Here is an 18,903-nt window from a genome sequence, read left to right as displayed (position 1 = left end):
ACCACAACTGTTACTGAGGTTCCAACCTTAGTACATTTTAAAAGGGAAAATATATTGGTAGCAATAACCGTGCGGCAAGGCACTGAGGTGACATCTATTTTCTCTCTCGAAGAAGAAGAAGATGAATAAAAGAAGAATAGAAATAGGCCCTCTGAGAATTGAAGGGAGATTAACGAATGAAAAAAAGGAAATTTGCAACATACTGGCAGAACGATATAAGAGAGAATTCACCCCTAGAATAGATAAGAAGATAATTATTATAGAAGTAAGGGACGAAAAATAGTGAATATTAGCTGACATAGAAATTAATGAAGCTGATATTGTGCAGGCAATTTTAATGAAAAAAAATGGAGCTGCTGCAAGGGCCTGATGGAATCCCTGCTATTTAGTTAAAGAAAGTAGTTCATTCTATCGCAAAGCCACTTGCAATTATTATTAAGACAAAGTGTAGATACAGGCAAGATTTATGATGAGGCACAAATTACATATATCACCCCTACTTTCAAAAGTGGATCAAGACTTGAGGCAAGTAATTATAGGCCTGTGAGTCTAACATCACATATTATGAAAGTGTATGAAAGGGTAATGAAGAAAAATATTATGAAACATTTAATAAAAATAATTTGTTTAATATAGAGGACAAACACGGTTTCGTACCCGGAAAAAGTACACAAACCCAACTGTTAGTCCACCGTGAGAACTATTCAAAAATATGAAAAGCGGAAATGAAACAGATGTGGTTTATCTAGACTTTGCAAAAGCTTTTGACAAAGTAGACCATAATATATTAGCAAAGAAAATTAGAAAACACAAAATCGTAGATAAAATAGGAAGATGGTTAAAAGAATTTTTACACAACAAAAAAACAGATAGTTATTGCAAACGATGAGAAATCGGATGAAAACCAAGGTAATATCCGGTGTGCCACAAGGTAGCGGTGTTAGCTGCAATACTGTTTGTTATTATGATTGAAGACATAGACAGTAATGTTAAGGATTCGGTAGTGAGTAGTTTCGCTGATGACACAAGAATAAGTAGAGAAATTACTTGTGATGAAGATAGGAACGCTCTACAAAGAGACCTTAACAAAGTATATGATTGGGCAGAGGAAAATAGGATGTATTTAACTCTGATAAATTTGAATCAATAAATTATGGAGACAGAGAAGGAAAGCTATATGCATATAGGGGACCTAATAATGAGACAATCACAAATAAGGAAGCAGTTAAAGACCTTGGTGTGATGATGAATAGGAACATGTTATGCAATGATCAATAGCAATTCTTTTGGCAAAATGTAAAGCAAAAATGGAATGTTGTTACGGCACTTCAAAACAAGAAAAGCTGAAACACATGATTATGCTTTATAAAAACATATGTTTCGTAGTCCACTTGAATATTGCAATATGATATGGTACCCACTATCAAAAGGATATTGCACAAATAGAGAGTGTACAAAGGTCCTCTACAGCTAGAATAGAAGAAGTTAAGGACCTTGACTACTGGGAAAGACTACAATCATTAAAATTATATAGTTCTAGAAAGGAGAGAGAACGCTACATGATAATTCAGGCATGGAAACAGATAGAAGGAATAACAGAAAATATCATGGAACTAAAAATATCAGAAAAGAGCAAGCAGAGGTAGATTAATAGTGCCCAAAACAATACCAGGGAAAATAAGGAAAGCACACAGGACATTAATCCACTACGCACCAGCATCGATAATGCAGCGTCTATTCAATGCGTTGCCAGCTCATCTGAGGAATATATCAGGAGTGAGCGTAGATGTGTTTAAGAATAAGCTCGACAAATATCTAAACTGCATCCCAAACCATCCAAGATTGGAAGATGAGCAAAACTATACCGGAAGATGTACTAGCAACTCTCTGGTAGACATTAGAGGTGCCTCACACTGAGGGGACCTGGGGCAACCCGAACCTACTGTAAGGACTGTAAGGACTGTAAGGACTCTCTCTCTCTCTCTCTCTCTCTCTCTCTCTCCATATATATATATATATATATATATATATATATATATATATATATATATATATATATATATATATATATATCCTAAGGGATTTAAAGCAGACTCGTGAACTACAAAAATACATTACTTAAGAGCAAAGCATTAACTAAGTAAATCAGGTTCTTAACAAAATGATTAAATGGAAGGTTGAATTCAAAATCCAAATATCTCAGATAACCCTGGGGATTAAACCAAACCCACTCCATCCCTCCTTTACAATAGCCAACTTTAGTTTAGTCATAAAACTAGGAAAAGTCATAGCACAGTCTAGTAACACCACGGAACATCAGTTAAGTTCCAATTTCTAAATAAGTTACCAGATCAGTCCCCCTTTGGTCCAGATCCGCCCATTCAACACAGATTACACACACTTAACCAAAAACACAATTAATTGGCCCTTTGCCGATTTTTGTATTGCTCTCCATTTTGGCTATTTTACTCTTATTATGTAGGGCAGTAGCTAGCACGAACGCAAGCCTGAATTAACACACAAGACACTCCCAGATAAGTATCGTCACTAATTTCGTCAAGTTCATGACGTCATTATACAGATCATTGTTCATGCCCAAGAATCTGCCCCAAACCAGATTCAGAAAGCATATCTGCTTCCACTCGCGCATGGACACAGGACGTGGTCTATTCTGCTTAGGCAGCGACCGTCGACATCGCGCCACCCAAGGAGGTTATGTCAGCACTTCCAAAGTTGAGCTGTTACTTTATGACCACTGTTTCCATGGAGAGTTAAGTTGATGACCTCCACATTCTAAGAATGTCACCGCTCATCACGTCCTCTTAATAAAAAAAAAAAAAAGACAATTCATGGATACAGTTTTCAGTGGTACAAATCATATTCATAATATATATATATATATATATATATATATATATATATATATATATATATATATATATATATATATATATTTATATATATAATCATATATCGCTACAGCTAATCTGAGAGTAGGAAGTAAGCATTGCCCAATTGTTTATGTTTCCATTCGGAGAGCTTTTGCAAAAAGCGTTCGAATGCATCCTCCAATAAATGTCTAACGCAAAAGCGGTCGTTAATCCCCAGCGAATCTCTCTTTCCTATCTCTTGCAGCATTATCTCGGCTAAAGAGGACTTCAAAGACAGCAATCAGGAACTCACATAACTATTGATTTATTTTTATGTCTTTTTTTTCCTTTTTTTTAATATGAAATGAAAATCTACAGAATTTACAGCCCTGTTGAGTGTCTGTGAATAATTTTCCTTCTCTTGGGCATTTTTTTTTTACTTTTAGTTCGTTAAAATCAAGGTACACACCACACATACATATACGCACATACATGTATACTTACAAACACACCCATATTTATACGTATGTGTGTGTGTTTATATATATATATATATAATATATATATATATATATATATATATATTATATATATATATATATGAATATTGTGATTGTGTTATCAATTTTGTATACTAAAAGTGAAATTTTATCTGTCTAAGATTCCCCTGGTCATCAGACCACAAAAATTCAATCGCCCCGTTGGAACTAAGGGACATAAAAAAATCATATCTAGCTGTATCGAGCAAGACTGGCACACGTAATTATTTCAGTGAAAATTGTAACGTAAATTAAGCTGTAACGATTTAAGAAGTGAGGCATTTTTCCAGAGTGATCTCATTTTCAGTGACAGGGTAACGGGTCTTTTTCATATGACCAGAAAAAATTTCCCTTTTACTTTCTTCACTTGTCACGGCGTAATATGTTAGTCCCAAAAATCAGAAGACAAAGTCCTTTCACATCTAATGTTTTCTAGCTAGGCCTTCCTTCAAATGTTGGAAAAGGAATAGAGGTAGGAATTTGGATAACAAAATGGATGCTAAAACAATGTTAAACGAATACTGTTCAAGTAAAGATCTTAAAAAATGCCTAGTTGTGATGTATAATAGTAAAGAAAAAATAAACGATGTCCGCATGCAGCATGGAAAAGGAAAACGTAAAGGAAATAATAGCATTAATTGTGTTAGGATAAATTGTGTCTATTTACTATTCTCGTGTCATCTATCTTTTCTATTTTATGGAGTAAGGTCCTTTAATAATAAAAAATTTTCTTTAGATTTGATAAAAAGTACTTTCATTTCTTTATCTCATTCTCTCACTATATTTCTCTCTTACTAAACGTTGTGATATATGCATAGGGGTTGTATTTTTTTATGGGGTTGTTATAGTGGACAGCAATAAATTTCAAATCACAACTCGCACAAGTATTGTACATTTCAAGAACCGGTCTTAAATGTTTCTGCTAGGAAATAAAAGGAACATTTATCGTAAATGATTATAAACATCAATAAAGAAAGTAGCTAAATACAAAGGAACATAGGTAAAAGAGGGTCACAGCATTTTCATGAACTGAAGATTGACACGAAGAGGCAAATTTAGGAATAAATTTTACGAACAATGTAAATATGATTAGTAAAATACGAAATATACTTCCTGCAAAAGTAAGAAAGGCCATAGATTGTTTCTAATATGTCATGAGACAGCATCAACATCAACAGCTTGATTTCAAATGTTTCAGGTTAAAAGGGTAACTACGAGAATGTAAGAAACTTTATCATAGTGAAGAGTAATTCATACGAATGCTTAATAATAAAAAACTCATGTCATATAACTGATACAAAAACATGCTCGAACTGTATTCGAAAATATTTGGGTATAAGAATAACTTTCAGTTCAGTGGTTTAATCTCTCTCTCTCTCTCTCTCTCTCTCTCTCTCTCTCTCTCTCTCTCTCTCTCTCTCTCTCTCTCTCTCTCCACACACACACATATATATATAAAGGAATGCTGATATTATTTTAACAGAAGTGAAAATTTCTTAATTGTGTTCCTGTCTACTAACTGCCCTGAAATTGTTCCCTTCAGGTAAAAAAAAAAAAAATTTAATTTCAAAGATTTTGCTTCAGACTACAGTTAGGCTAACTCCACTTATACAACGGATAATCAGAGAGGAAGGCTTTATACCATCTCACTGGGAACTTTCCATGAGGTAAAATATAGAGTGAAAGATACTGGGAGAAGAAAATGTGGTCAGTGACGCACAGATAAGATTGGTTCAACTGGTCAAATTAATATTCGGAGTATTTTCCATACGAGCAAGAATTGTATCCAGGTGAACGATACGTCTCCTCTCGTCAGTATCTTTTTAGGCAAAGCCATCCTTGTTTATATAACAAGCACTACTCATGCGTCATTTTTCTGTGTCTTGTTGTTTCAGTTACCTGTAATAATCGTTTGATAGAGCACGTGCAAGAAATATGAGTCAACTGTTCACTGAATTCTTAATCATCATTAAGATATAGCATCAGTTCAGGCTACCGTACACTCGGCAAGGAAACTTAAGATACAGTTTTTTTTAAATCTTCGGACATATAGCTATTGTTCAATAATGCCACACCTGCAACTCTTGAAAGGGGCGGAGCTTCAAATTATAGCGTTTGTTGCTTTCTAGATTTCCATCAACTTTACACCATAAAGATTCTGTTGAGGTCCTATAATCATTTATACTTGAATGTAGAAACAGGCTCTATATTATTCGTTAATGTTGGTTTGGTAACGTCAGTTCAGGGTAGAATATCGATCATCCTTTTTAAAAACCTACTGTGAAACCTTATTTATAAATAATGTTTGACAGTACTTGTGGAAATCGTGAGGAACAATACAGTAAAGACTATAATATTATGACAATAGAGAGAGAGCGCGCAAGCATAGACCTATCGATAGAGATACTTAATTCATTATATTCGCTTGAGAGTTAAGTGATAATATTTTTTTCAAATGTTTCAAAAGTGGGGAAAGAGAGAGAGAGAGAGAGAGAGAGAGAAAGTGGGGAAAGAAACTTTGAAGAGAGAGAGAGAGAGAGAGAGAGAGAGCGCGCAAGCATAGGCCTATCTATAGAGATACTTAATTCATTATATTTACTTTGAGAGATTGAGTGATAATATTTTTTCAAATGTGTTTAAAAGTGGAGAGAGAGAGAGCAGGCAAATCTGCTCATGTGAAAGCTTAGGCCTATTTTATAACTACTTAATTTCATTATATTTTCTTTGGGAGATTGAGTGGTAAAAATATATATTTTTAAATTTTTAAAGTATGTTTTAGAAGTGGAGAGAGAGAGAGAGAGAGAGAGAGGAGAGAGAGAGAGAGAGAGAGAATGATAGTACTGGTGACGGACTTGACTTGTGACGGGGTAAAGGCAGAAGAAAATATAATGAATTAAGTATCTCTATCGATAGGCCTATGCTTGCGCGATATCATATTACTGCCAAGATCGTGCTGCATTATGCTAGATTAAATTTGAAGGATCATAATATTCAAGTTAATTCTCTAAGAAATTCATACCCTAAATCTTGATTACACTCGACAGTTGCCTTTGAAAATTTTAGACACCGGGTGCGGTCATTCTTGCTTTCCTTGACATAGTCTTTACTTTTGAAAATCGGTTCCATCCATCAAATCATCCGAGCTAAAAAGCTGTGATAAGTAAAAATATTTATTACTACACAATAACTCAATATGTATTGCACAGGCAATTAAAGTTTTATATCGTGGGAGATCTTTCAGCCTCGCGGCAAAGAAATGCAGTCGTGTAGGGCTGTAGGTTACTACGAACTGATTTGTAATGGGAGCATATAGCCAGAAAATCTTTGAGCTAACATACTACTAAACCTTGATTAAGATTTATTTTGTTTAAAGACAGTAGCTTTGTAAACAGCAACCAGCATTCGATTCCATGTCAACGTCAAAGTAATCAAAGTGTGAAATCCGTTACGTTAGCCAGTATCCAGTGACATGCGCTTTCCAGCTTGAAGTTCTAGGGCTCCTCCTCACATCATAGAAAGAGCTCTTGCGGATGAAACTAGATTTGTTCAACCTACCTTAGCCGTCGCAACATTGAGTGCCATTGACGTCAGCTAACTTTAATTGCTTTGGAATACAAACATAAGTTTGTAAAAACTAAAATCATTGCATTCACTCACTTATGATAATGCAATATATCCTCGCTAATGAAAGCAAAACGAGTAAATATTTTGTCTTCATGATGCATAGTACTAAAATCAGAAATTCACATTCTATCTACCAGATCTCTATAAACGAAACCATCGGAGAAATTCCAAATTACTTCGGACATATATCGTGTTTTTAAGTATCTGAACGGTTTTGTTTTGCAGTTTTTAACTTATATGATATAATTTACAATGTATTTTCATATTCTAGAGTAAATTTAGCGATATTGTGTCCTTTCAGTAAAACAAATGGGAAATTGGATGAACGAAAGCTAATGAAAACTGTATCTTCAGTTTTCTTGTTGTCGAGTGTACATGACTGACTGTTCTCAAAGTTTGTGTATAAAACATATTACACGAAAAATGTACGTAAAACTTTAAATATAGTAATAATATTTCTGAATTACCTATAGCTTTATTTCCAATAGTCACCCTTTAGAGCCAGAATTTTTCTTGAAGTAACACGTAACACCAGACATCACAGACTAACCATAGTCGTTTGCCTGGGAATCCAAATACGTAAAACTCTCACTTAAAGCACTAACGAAAAGCAAATGAAGTCGCCACACCGTACTTTTCAAATGCAAATAGAAGAGCGATCCGACCATTCGCCTCTCCAGTTTGAATACAGAGTTTCGGCAGAAAGATTGCACTCCTGCGGAATAACTCTTCAAAAGTCAACCCAATAAGGAGGTAAGAATTTGTAAGAAGCGATCTCCTTGCTTTGCAATGCATGTACGGGAGTTTTGCCTGTGCTTTCATCACTGTTTTAAACTAGAAAATTATACAAAAGTCTTTGTATATATATCATTTTGAATCAACTCAGTTATCAAATACTATCTTTGTACATTTCTAGTCAGTGACCTGGCGTGCAAAACCTATAAATGTTTGCATTTCCATCGAGCTACTTTTTCTCGTACAATCATATTGTTTCCTACACCGAACTGAGAAGCCGAAACTTACAGGACGAGGCTGCATTTTCAGCATCGGTGGACGATTTATCCTAAACATCACAAAATCGCCTCCTGTCGAAAAGATTTCAGGGACCACGGTCCTATTTGAGGACCTGTCACAGACCAGCGCACCAGCAGTAAAGGAGGGAAGACGCAGAGGGGGTTGTATCCAGGAATAAAGCGAGTCTCGACGAAATTTACAAGGGATGATATTGGTATGTTTTTATATAGTACTTAGCCCGGGGAGGGTTTTGGCATTTTAATCAGATGATAAATAAGGTATGCTGCCTGTCATTGTGTGTTAAGGCCTGCCCAGACTACGAAACATTATTTGCAAACAGAATTTGTAAACTTTGTTTACATACAATGTTTCCTAGTGTGGCCTTTACGGAAACAACACACAAAGAGAGAGAGAGAGAGAGAGAGAGAGAGAGAGAGAGAGAGAGAGAGAGAGAGAGAGAGAGATCGTAAACATCTGCAGAGATAATCATGGTTGGAAATGGAAAGGATTCAAGTAATGTACATTCATCATAATTTCGTTTAATATTTCTAGAATCCGTAGAGCAGTATAATGATGATTACATTCAAATCCGAAATCCAATTAGTAACTTGGTTGTAATGAGATTATGACCCTGATGTGTCTGATATGCCTAGTTCCATGCTGGTATTGCTCAGTTGAGATAAGCAATGAAACTCGTAGGTAATTGAGATATTCAGATTCATATAATATATATATATTATATATATATATATATATATATATATATATATATATATATATATATATATATATATATATATATATATATATATATATATATATATATATATATATATATATATATATATATATATATATAATATTATAATATTGCTACTTTTAAAATGCATATTTCCCCTCTTTGAAATGTCATGTAGAATTGTGCAACATTTTTTCAGATTCCTAGATAGCTTAGAAATAGGATGTTTTAAATGTGTTTTCAGATTTTGCATTACATATTGTAAAAGAATATATATATAATGTAAAATGTAAAAAGAGAGAGATTTTCTTTGTCCGTTCGAAACTACGAGTGTTTTCCCTTTTATGTCGGCACTGCGAGATTAGAGGGTCTCCGAGAGATCCGTTTGCTTTCCTAATTCTATCAACGCGTTTGATAAGTTAGCTCAAATCTTCATTTATGTTTTGGGAATCTGTCATCGTATGAGATAAGACCTTTCTGCTTCAGTCGATCGAGACGAATACATGTCTCTTTTTTTTTAACAGACTGGTCTTGTACGTGTATGTCTTTGTCAAAGCCACCTGCAGGATTTCACATTTTGTGAGTAAGATTGCGTCAGATTTCGAAGCTTCTAGAAGTATTATTGTCTCAAAACGTTTTGTGTCATCTGCCCTGTCCAGTTTCCGTAATAGAGAGAGTTTCATTATATCCTAGAACTGCGAGGCGTTAACATCTCTCTCTCTCTCTCTCCATCGCATAGCACTTTTGATCTTAAAGTAACATAACGTAAACTGGTCACTCGTAACTTGAGGATTTCATATTTGATATTTCTTAGAGTTTATTTAGTATTATTTAGTGTTTTTTTGTGGAATCTGAACAAACATTGTTTCGTAACGGCGCCTGGGTTTTGGTAAAGTGAAACAAGCTGCAGCAAGAAAGAAAGAAGTTGGTATACCAAGGTAGGGTGTTATATTTTTATTAGTTGTAACTAATAACGGATAGGAACTGTGGTTAGCTAATAACAGTAAGAAACTAATAACTAATAACAGATAGGAACTGTGGTCAACTAATAACTAATAACGGATAGGAACTGTGGTTAACTAATAACTGATAACAGATGGTTGTGAAGGTTTGGTAAAAACTGATGGTTACAATGTTTTGAGTGAAAAAGATTTGCACTTTTGCACATTACGTATTTTTGTGTTTTGTGTTTGTTCCATTGTTTGTGCACTTGTTCATTTTCTTATTGAAGTGTGCCATTTTATTTTATATTTTCATTTGCATTCACAATTGAATTGACTTAATCATTGCACATTTAATTAAATTTAACATTTGTGAATTAATTTGCATTTACTTAGAATTCTTTTCAAGTTTTATTATTGTTTAGCACTTGTGAATTAATTTCAAATTTTCAATTATAGCCTTACACTTTTGAATTTCAATTGAATTAATTTTCTTGAATTTTGTGATAAATTAATTTTGATTTAATTTTACTTAATTTGATTCAAAAATTAATTAAACTTTACTTTGTTTTCAAGTAACAGTAATTTTCCCTGATATTTTGAATTTTACTTATCAATTTTGAATTTAATAATAAATTTTTGTATTTAAAATTTTTATAAGTATTTCATTTTTATACCAGTATATTTGCATTTGATTATATTGATGTTAGGTAGAAACATAGAGTGGTAATTGATCGGCTTTCCTTCAATTTACTTGAAGTGACTTAGAACCAGGGAAGTACTTAGACTTCTGAAATCAGGGAAATACTTAGACTTTTAAAGTTATTGATGGAGTGATGCCCTTTGATTAATTTAATTACTAACAAGATTACCTCAAACCTATTTTGATGAACTTAGTCTAATTTTCTGCAACACTGGTAAGTGTTAAGGGATAACTGTTGCCTTTAGAGTATTCAGTCGTTTAATACCTGTTATGAGGGTTCAGGTATCTGGCTTTTGGTAAGGTAATAATTGATGAATGGTAAACCAGATACTTGGCACTCGTAACAATATATTATATATATATATATATATATATATATATATATATATATATATATATATATATATATATATTATATAAGAATTTTATCTACACAAACATTAAGCTATCAATGTCGTTTACTAGTAATTCGCTCAACTTTCAGAAATACCCCTGAATCATATATTAAATCTAACTCCCATTCTGTGACATTTCCGAAGTACAGTGGATTGGATAGTAAAAACACAAATTTGCAGCTTATTGGATATATATATATATATATATATATATATATATATATATATATATATATTTTTATATATTATATGATACATTAAATATTTAATCTTTAATATCTAATCCACTCTACCTCGGTATTAATATATTTTCTTATACGTTAACCAAAGGGAAATTTTTTAGTCGAAAAGAAATTCCTCATCTCGTGGGCGTGAACCACAGAACCAAAAATTCAGAACGTACATTGAAGCGCTCTAAACCACTCGGATATATATATGTATATATTTTAGGGCTGTTGCCTGGATTGATAAGGCGCCTTATGAGGTAATGTTAGACTTGCGATAATCTTACGCTAAGTCGGTTGGTATTGCACTTCCATCTTCAATGGAGTGTCTTGGGGTTTGTAGATCACTTACGAAGGTCAGGATTATCTTCTTGTTTATGACGACGATGTGTTAAAACTCATGATGATTCGTGAGGAGGTTCTTGTAGAAAACACGAAGTATAAAATATATATATTCTTCTGAAGTTTTACATGGTGAAGATCAGGTATGATTGTACAAGTCTTCTAATAACGATAGCTTGATCGCTTCTGCCAATGATGATGGCTACTTCTGTTCTCTCTACATGATAAAGCTTAGGTAAAAAAAAAGAGAATACAGGTCTTCTAATGACGATAGCTAACTCTGTTCTGCCTGTCTACCATCTCTGTTACAAGTTATGAAGGAACAGACAGTAGTTCGAACATATGAACATACAATCAAATGACATAGTTTCATACGAACATACAATCAAAATGATACACGCTACAGATCGCGTAGGCCGCTTGAGCTATAGGTCACGGTGTTTGTCTCAAGCAGGAAGCTTGGACTAAAGTTTATAAACAATTGAATGACTACAGGTGACGGCATGTTATCTTAGCCTACTTTTATTGTATACGTCATCTTTAGCGTCTCTAGTCTGATCACATTCCTGCAAGCAATCTGGTTGACCTCTTTAGTTTTAGTAACTTAATATAACTGGACTAACATTCCATATATATGTAAACACTTACATTAGCTCGGTCAGCTACCAAAACCAACTACTGAATATTACTCAAACTTGACTTGCATTTGACTTATAGGAGTGTGATACAGACACTATGTGAATATATATATATATAAGTAAATAAAAATTCATTGTGTACATGAATTGATTCAAGTAATAAAATATAAAACAATGATATTGGTAAATAATAGTGATCACGTGATATATAATGATACAGTTTTTTCACTTCATTCTCATTAAGATACATATGCTACAGAAAATACTAATGTACTCTGACAATTGCATAGAATGAAGATTAACATGATAAAAATCATATTTTAACTGATTAAAAATTTCATATATGAATTGATAAAGTTATTAATGTTTATGCTGATTGATTCGTTGATTTTTATGCTAAATGTTATATATCTGATTCATTAATCCATATACTAACTCATATATAACTGCAGATATTGGTAAGATAAAATGGTAACAGATTGATTATAGGCTACCTGATTTGTTTTATACATATATGTATATGGATTCATATAATTATGATTAATATATGTGCACTTTAAATAGTTCCTATTGCGTACACGCAAAGATATATTTGATTCCGTTATGATGATCATTTATATATGATTCCAGTGCGTACACGCAAAAAATATATTTCGATTCTGTTATTTATGATCATTTATATATATAGGATACATGACCGAGGTTATACTACTTCACATTTAACTAGCTTTCGAACAACTTTTCGTCCATTACACAGTTCCAGACAACCACCTATAGCCAAATGAAACGGCCTATTTCAATGGTTAAAACAAGGGGAAAATTTGCCTGGGCGGGTCCAACGTTCTATTTTGCGCTCATACTTATTCTCTGCATCCTAAGCTACACGATTACGTTCGCGATGAAAAAAAACATCCCCAGCACGAGTCCTTCGCCAGCAAAGTAGAGTTGAATATCCTTCGGGTCGTAATTGTCGGAAGTATGTCCCTTTTGTAGTCGATTTCCGACAGTCGCAGGAGCATTCCGCATTAAAACGAGATTAACGACGGGATACGGTGTCGGTCGAAGAAGTCCATGATGGTGCTTATTCCTTTCACATTGTAGGCGGTTGTTACTCGACTGCCGTCGTCCGCAGCGACGAACGATTTTTTTGAAGTTGCGATGTGAAACTCTCGTACTGCAGGATACTGTAACCAGGTTCCATTAATCAGCCTGCAAGTGAAATTATACTTGTCACAAGGGCAAAGTAAATTCAGACGACATCCAAATACAGGGGAGGGGAGAGAGCCATTTAGACCAGACTTAACCCACATGCATTCGCTGATATTTTGGAATTCAAAAGAGTCTGCTGTACAAACTTTTTTTATCCATGGCGCTAAAAATGAGTGAACCTATTCAGGTCTATGAGGACTGTAAAAATATCCATAATTATTAAAAAAAAATAGATATCATTACGAATCTCAAAGAAAATTCGATATTACTGGTAGTAAGTTACTAGACAAAGAAGTGGAAAACGGAGCTATTTGTAAGATTGCCAGGCGACATAAGAGTCAAAGAGAATATTAATCATGATTCTGTATTTCTCTATGCTAACTGAAATTAAGTTGTGATAAAATCTGATCCTATGTGCCCCTAACAAAAGTTTCATATTCAATTTTCTCGCTCGCATCCTCTGAGGTTAATTTTAAAAACTTTATTAATAGGTAGGAGATGCAACGAAAAAACCCAACTATGTAACTAATTTCTAAATAAACTTTGGGTTTTTCAAGAAAAATGTGACATTTTCCCATGAATGTTTTACTTGAATTGTAATAGGCTAATGTTGCAAGTAAATATTTCATATACTATCTTGATACTTCTAAATGTCTATGAGGTTCAGAAAAATTAATTCATTTTGTTGTTATAGAAATTCTATTTGCTTATTTTGTTATTGCGCATACGGATAGACACGTCTGCCTTGCCCATGAGACGTTCGGGCTGAGCATTCCTTTCTCCAGTCAATCTGCTTCGCAAGCGCGAGATGAAGCCTGTGCAAGCAGATATTTGAGGTTAAAGGAATCAATGCTGATACGGCAATGATGGCGTCGTCACTTGGCAGGAGATTGCTCTCAGCCAGCTAAGAGTTACGTTACTTGCTGTAAGAGATACGACTTTAGGATAAATTTTTTGTTTTAATACTCGACCCACATGAGAAGAATGTCTGAAAAAAAAACAGTACAAAATTGAACAATATATTAGTTTCATGTTGGAAATCTGCATGATTATGTTAAATTAAATATTCCTTATTCAAACTAATGAAAAAAAGGTTTCCATACAAATTCTATATATATTATTAGCCCTGTATAAGATTCATATAGGATTATTCCATAGATATACATTTTCACTTCTAGACTTCCTGACTTTAAATCTCTTTTATTTTATTTTATTTATTTATTTATTTATTTATTATTATTTTTTTTTTTTTCATTGACTACGAATATAAATTACCGGGACAGACAATATGTCAGTAGGTTTTGATATGTGTTTGAACTTTTAGCTTATTTGTCATTACTAAAGCGTTAAGTTAGAGTTCAAATCTTTACGCATATATATTTGGATATTTAATTAACCTATGGTTACGTTTTGCTTATTGATTTTATCGTGATTCCTTTTTTATTATAATTTGTAACCCTTCCGACTTCTTACGGAGTGTATTATATTGACTCCACTTGTATCCTTATTTATCTTATTTTTTATATTTATTTATTTATATTTGATAAATTAATGGTTGGCTTGAATATGAGGAAAAGTGTTCTAGCGGCGTACCGTATAAGGCTACTTGCGGCATCAATTCTATAGATACAAGATATAAATGATAAAGGTATTTAAAACCTTGAGAACCGCTATAATCCAGTTCGGATCCAATATCACGAGTTGTAACTCGTAAGACATTGACACTTTCTGATTTATCTCTTATTCTACCAAACCGATTGACTGGGTGATAAAATATATTATTGGTTTTCTTAATCGATAGGAATTCACACGTTATGGAGATTATTATTGATTTACACCACCCGAGTCACAGATTATTGTGTTGAATTCCATATTTACTGATTTAGCACTCATAAATATTCCTAACGCATTCAATTGCGGTGTTTGTTTTTTGGTGCTATTAATTCTATATAACGTGTCAAGGAACTATTGACACTAAGAAGTGTTTATTCCCTCTGTCAGACTCGTAATTCTGTTAATAATTCTACGTATATTCTTTCAAGGATTGATTTGGGACAGGATAGGCTCTTAAACTGACAGGTGTCTTAGTGTATCCCTTGTTTTCATGACACGTGTTACAATTAGTTATGTGCTTTTTATATCTGTAAGCATTGTAGGCCAGTAAAACAGTGATTTGGCTTTCTGTGACAGAGTAGGGAACCCTGGATGACGGAATGCAACCAGTTTAGGACGATTGGTATGAAAGAGATTATTACTACTACCTGGTCGTTAGTCACCGCTGTGTTTCTTCGTTTTGTTTTCCTCGTCACGGACCTACATATATACTACATTTGATTACATAATTCTGATACACATACTTTAAATATACTTTTGCTTTAGGGTTTCTGCTCGAAGTGTTTATTGTTTTTGTTTAGCCGCTGACCCTGTTTCCGTCCGAAGTGTTTATTGTTTGCTTATTGCTGCTGACTCTGTTTCCGTTCGAAGTGTTTATTGTTTTGGTTATGTCTGTTGACTCTTGCTTTGTTCAGTTTGTAACAGTTCTGCGCTCCAACCCAGATATTCAATGCTCGCGATCTCTTGGGTTAAGGAATTTTCTTGTTTAGATACGGTTTTAACAATAGGCACGGATGTTTCTATATTTTTTAGTCTAATTAATGGTTCTTTGCAGTATGGTGCGGGATTGCGGGATAATGCGTCAGCTATGATATTTGCTTTCTCAGGTAGATATCTTATCTTGGCTCCAAAGACCTGAATGATCATTTGTCACCGAGTTCCTTTTGGGCTGTGATTAAAGCCTTTGAAAAAACTCGGTAAATGACTCATGGTCAATAAGGATTTTATCAGGATAGCCATAGATTATGAACTTAAAATATACTAGTGAGTTAAAGATACCTAGCCCTTCCTTGCCTATTACTGTATATTTACTTTCAGAGGGCTTTAGTTTACATGAATAAAAAGCTATAGGAAAGAACTGTTTATCATATTGCTGAAGTAGTATCCCTCTTACCCCTTGGTCTGAGGCGTCTGTTGTAATAAAAAAAAAATTCCTTATTTAAATCAGGGATTTTTAAGTTAGGTGAGCTGCATTATTCCGCTTTTAAGATATCGAACGCCTGTTGATGCTTTTTTATAACCATAATAAATCTACGCTGTCATGATATTGAAAGAGTTACATATTTACATACGATTGTAATACCCACTAAAGCGCGAAAGTGCTGTATCCCCCTTTTACGTTAATAGGTACCGGAAAGTTATGAATAGCCGACACCTTACCATGGACTACTTTAAGACCTTGACTAGACACATAAAACCTAGATAAACATGTTCGGTTTTTTAACAACTCACATTTAGATATTTTACTCTGAGATTATTTGTCTTTGTCTCTGTAGCACTAGCTCTAGTTTATGTGAATGTACTTCTAAGGTATTAGAAAAGATTACAAGATCATCCATATAGGCATGTAGGTTATCCCCTCCCTAAAAGTCTCCAAACACTATATTGTAATTGGGGCGCAACGTAAGCCGGAGGCATACGTAAAAATTGATAATGTCCCCTGAGTGTGCTGAAAACGGAGTATGAGGTACAATCACTTAGGTAATGGTATCAGGTAAAAGCTTTTAAGTAAGTCCAAGTTGGTGAAAAAAATTTATTCTAACCTAACAGAGATAAGATGTCGTCGGTACATCGCACTGGAAACTATCGGGAGTCGTTTCCTTGTTTAAGCGACAGAATCTACGCAGATACGCCAAGTCCGATCTTTTATGGCATGACATTTTAGGGAAAAATTATATGGGCTTATTTGATTTCCTAATGGCTCCTATTACTAACATTTTTCAACTGCGTCATTTACCTCTATTTTGAAATTTCAGTGAGAGTCTATACGAAGGTACGTATATAGCTTTATGTTTGTCCTTAGACCGTATTTTGTGTTAAATTACATCCGTTTTTTCCCAGAGATCACTCGCTAGTGGAGAAACTTCCTGGTATTCAGGTAAAAGATAAAAAAAATTTCTGCTGAATCACCTCTGCTTGAATGACTTTACGGATATTACTTTAGATAGATTATCAGAGAGATTCATCTACAACTGGTTGGGCGGGATTAAAAATTAGCAACAATAAAAAAAAAATGCGATATTTATAACTTCCGTATCCACGATATGTATACGTTTGTGGATCACTAGATTTAACTTGTTGCTGCTAGTCAACCATGTCTAGGGCTTTGTTCGCGGAAATCGTTATTATTTCAGAGTGTCCGGGGAAGGATTAAAATTTCCTTTCCCAGCAAAGTCTTTTTTTACACGCACTAAGACATTCGAGGTGAACATGCTTCTCGAGATTTTGCGTGCAAAGTGCGACTGCGGTTGTGGGAGAATTCTGTTGGGTCATTTGAACAATGTTACGATTTATGAGACAAAATGTATATGTTCCTTTAATATAAGTTATTATTTGATTAACTGTCTCATTTTTGTTCGAAACGGATTTTAATATGTTTGAAGGTTTTATAGGATTTTCCTTTTGATAAACACGCCTTATTTTGCAGGATGTAAGATAATATTTTGTATACCCCTAGATGGATCTTATAATTACACTAGATACAGATCAATGTTTTTTTATAACTATAGAGGATCTGTAAACGCTCGCTTATCCGGACTTCTCATTAGGGAAGTTCGAACAACAGACGGTGAGTCCGTAAATACAGATATTACGTGTACTAAAAGGATAAAACAAGATATTCTAACCTTTTTACGGCGCGTACAGTTTTGGGCTAATCCACCAGTATTTATATAACTTAATGTATTAAATAAACGAGAACTACTCTGATTACTTAATACAGTCGTGTGATTCATAGGAAAAATCCTTTTTAATTCAAAAAAGATATTGGCATGTAAGGTCCAACATCGCTTTTCCCCACCTTTGCCTGCCGAGAGTCGCTTATTGTGTGGAATTTGCTATGCTTTGAACACTTCGGCAGTTTTGACTGACCTTGACCGCTGACTAGGTAACCCAGTAACCGAGTTTGCTTGTTTGATTCTGAAAGGGCTACTGTTTCTATTTCTTTTTTGTAATAATTAGGATCCTTCTCTTTATTACCATCGGCAACGTATTGTGTGTTTTTAGCATTATGTACATGGAATACTTTGAAACTACAGTAATAAATGCAATAAACCCAAAAACATGCTGTGGATGAGATAGCGTGGATGATATCCTAACATTTTGGGATAATAGGTGGGGCAATTTTAATGAATTCCTCTCGAAATTAAACACATTAGTGCCCAGCATCAATTTAAAGTTGAATGGGAAACAGACAACAAAATTCCTTTTCTTGATGTTTTAATAATCAGAGATACGACAGAATACAAATGTACCATTATACAGAAAACCAACGTTCTCACTTTCATACATTCACTACTTTAGCTATCACGACATTACTATCAAGATAGGTGTAGTTAGTAACTTTTTCTTAAGAGCCTTATGAATTTGTTCCCCAGAATTCCTGGAAAAAGAATTTGAACTAATTCGCAAGCAACTTTCGTCTTTAAAATATCCTGACCATATAATTGAGAAAGCAATTCAACAAAGCAAACGCAATTTTCTACCGACCCCCTAAAGACAAGACCAGAGATACACCCAACAATAAAATAATAATTCCCCACCTGGACACGAT

Source organism: Macrobrachium nipponense, chromosome 31 (assembly GCF_015104395.2).
Source record: "Macrobrachium nipponense isolate FS-2020 chromosome 31, ASM1510439v2, whole genome shotgun sequence".
NCBI classification, from domain to species: Eukaryota; Metazoa; Arthropoda; class Malacostraca; order Decapoda; family Palaemonidae; genus Macrobrachium; species Macrobrachium nipponense.
Note: the sequence above shows the minus strand (reverse complement) of the source record.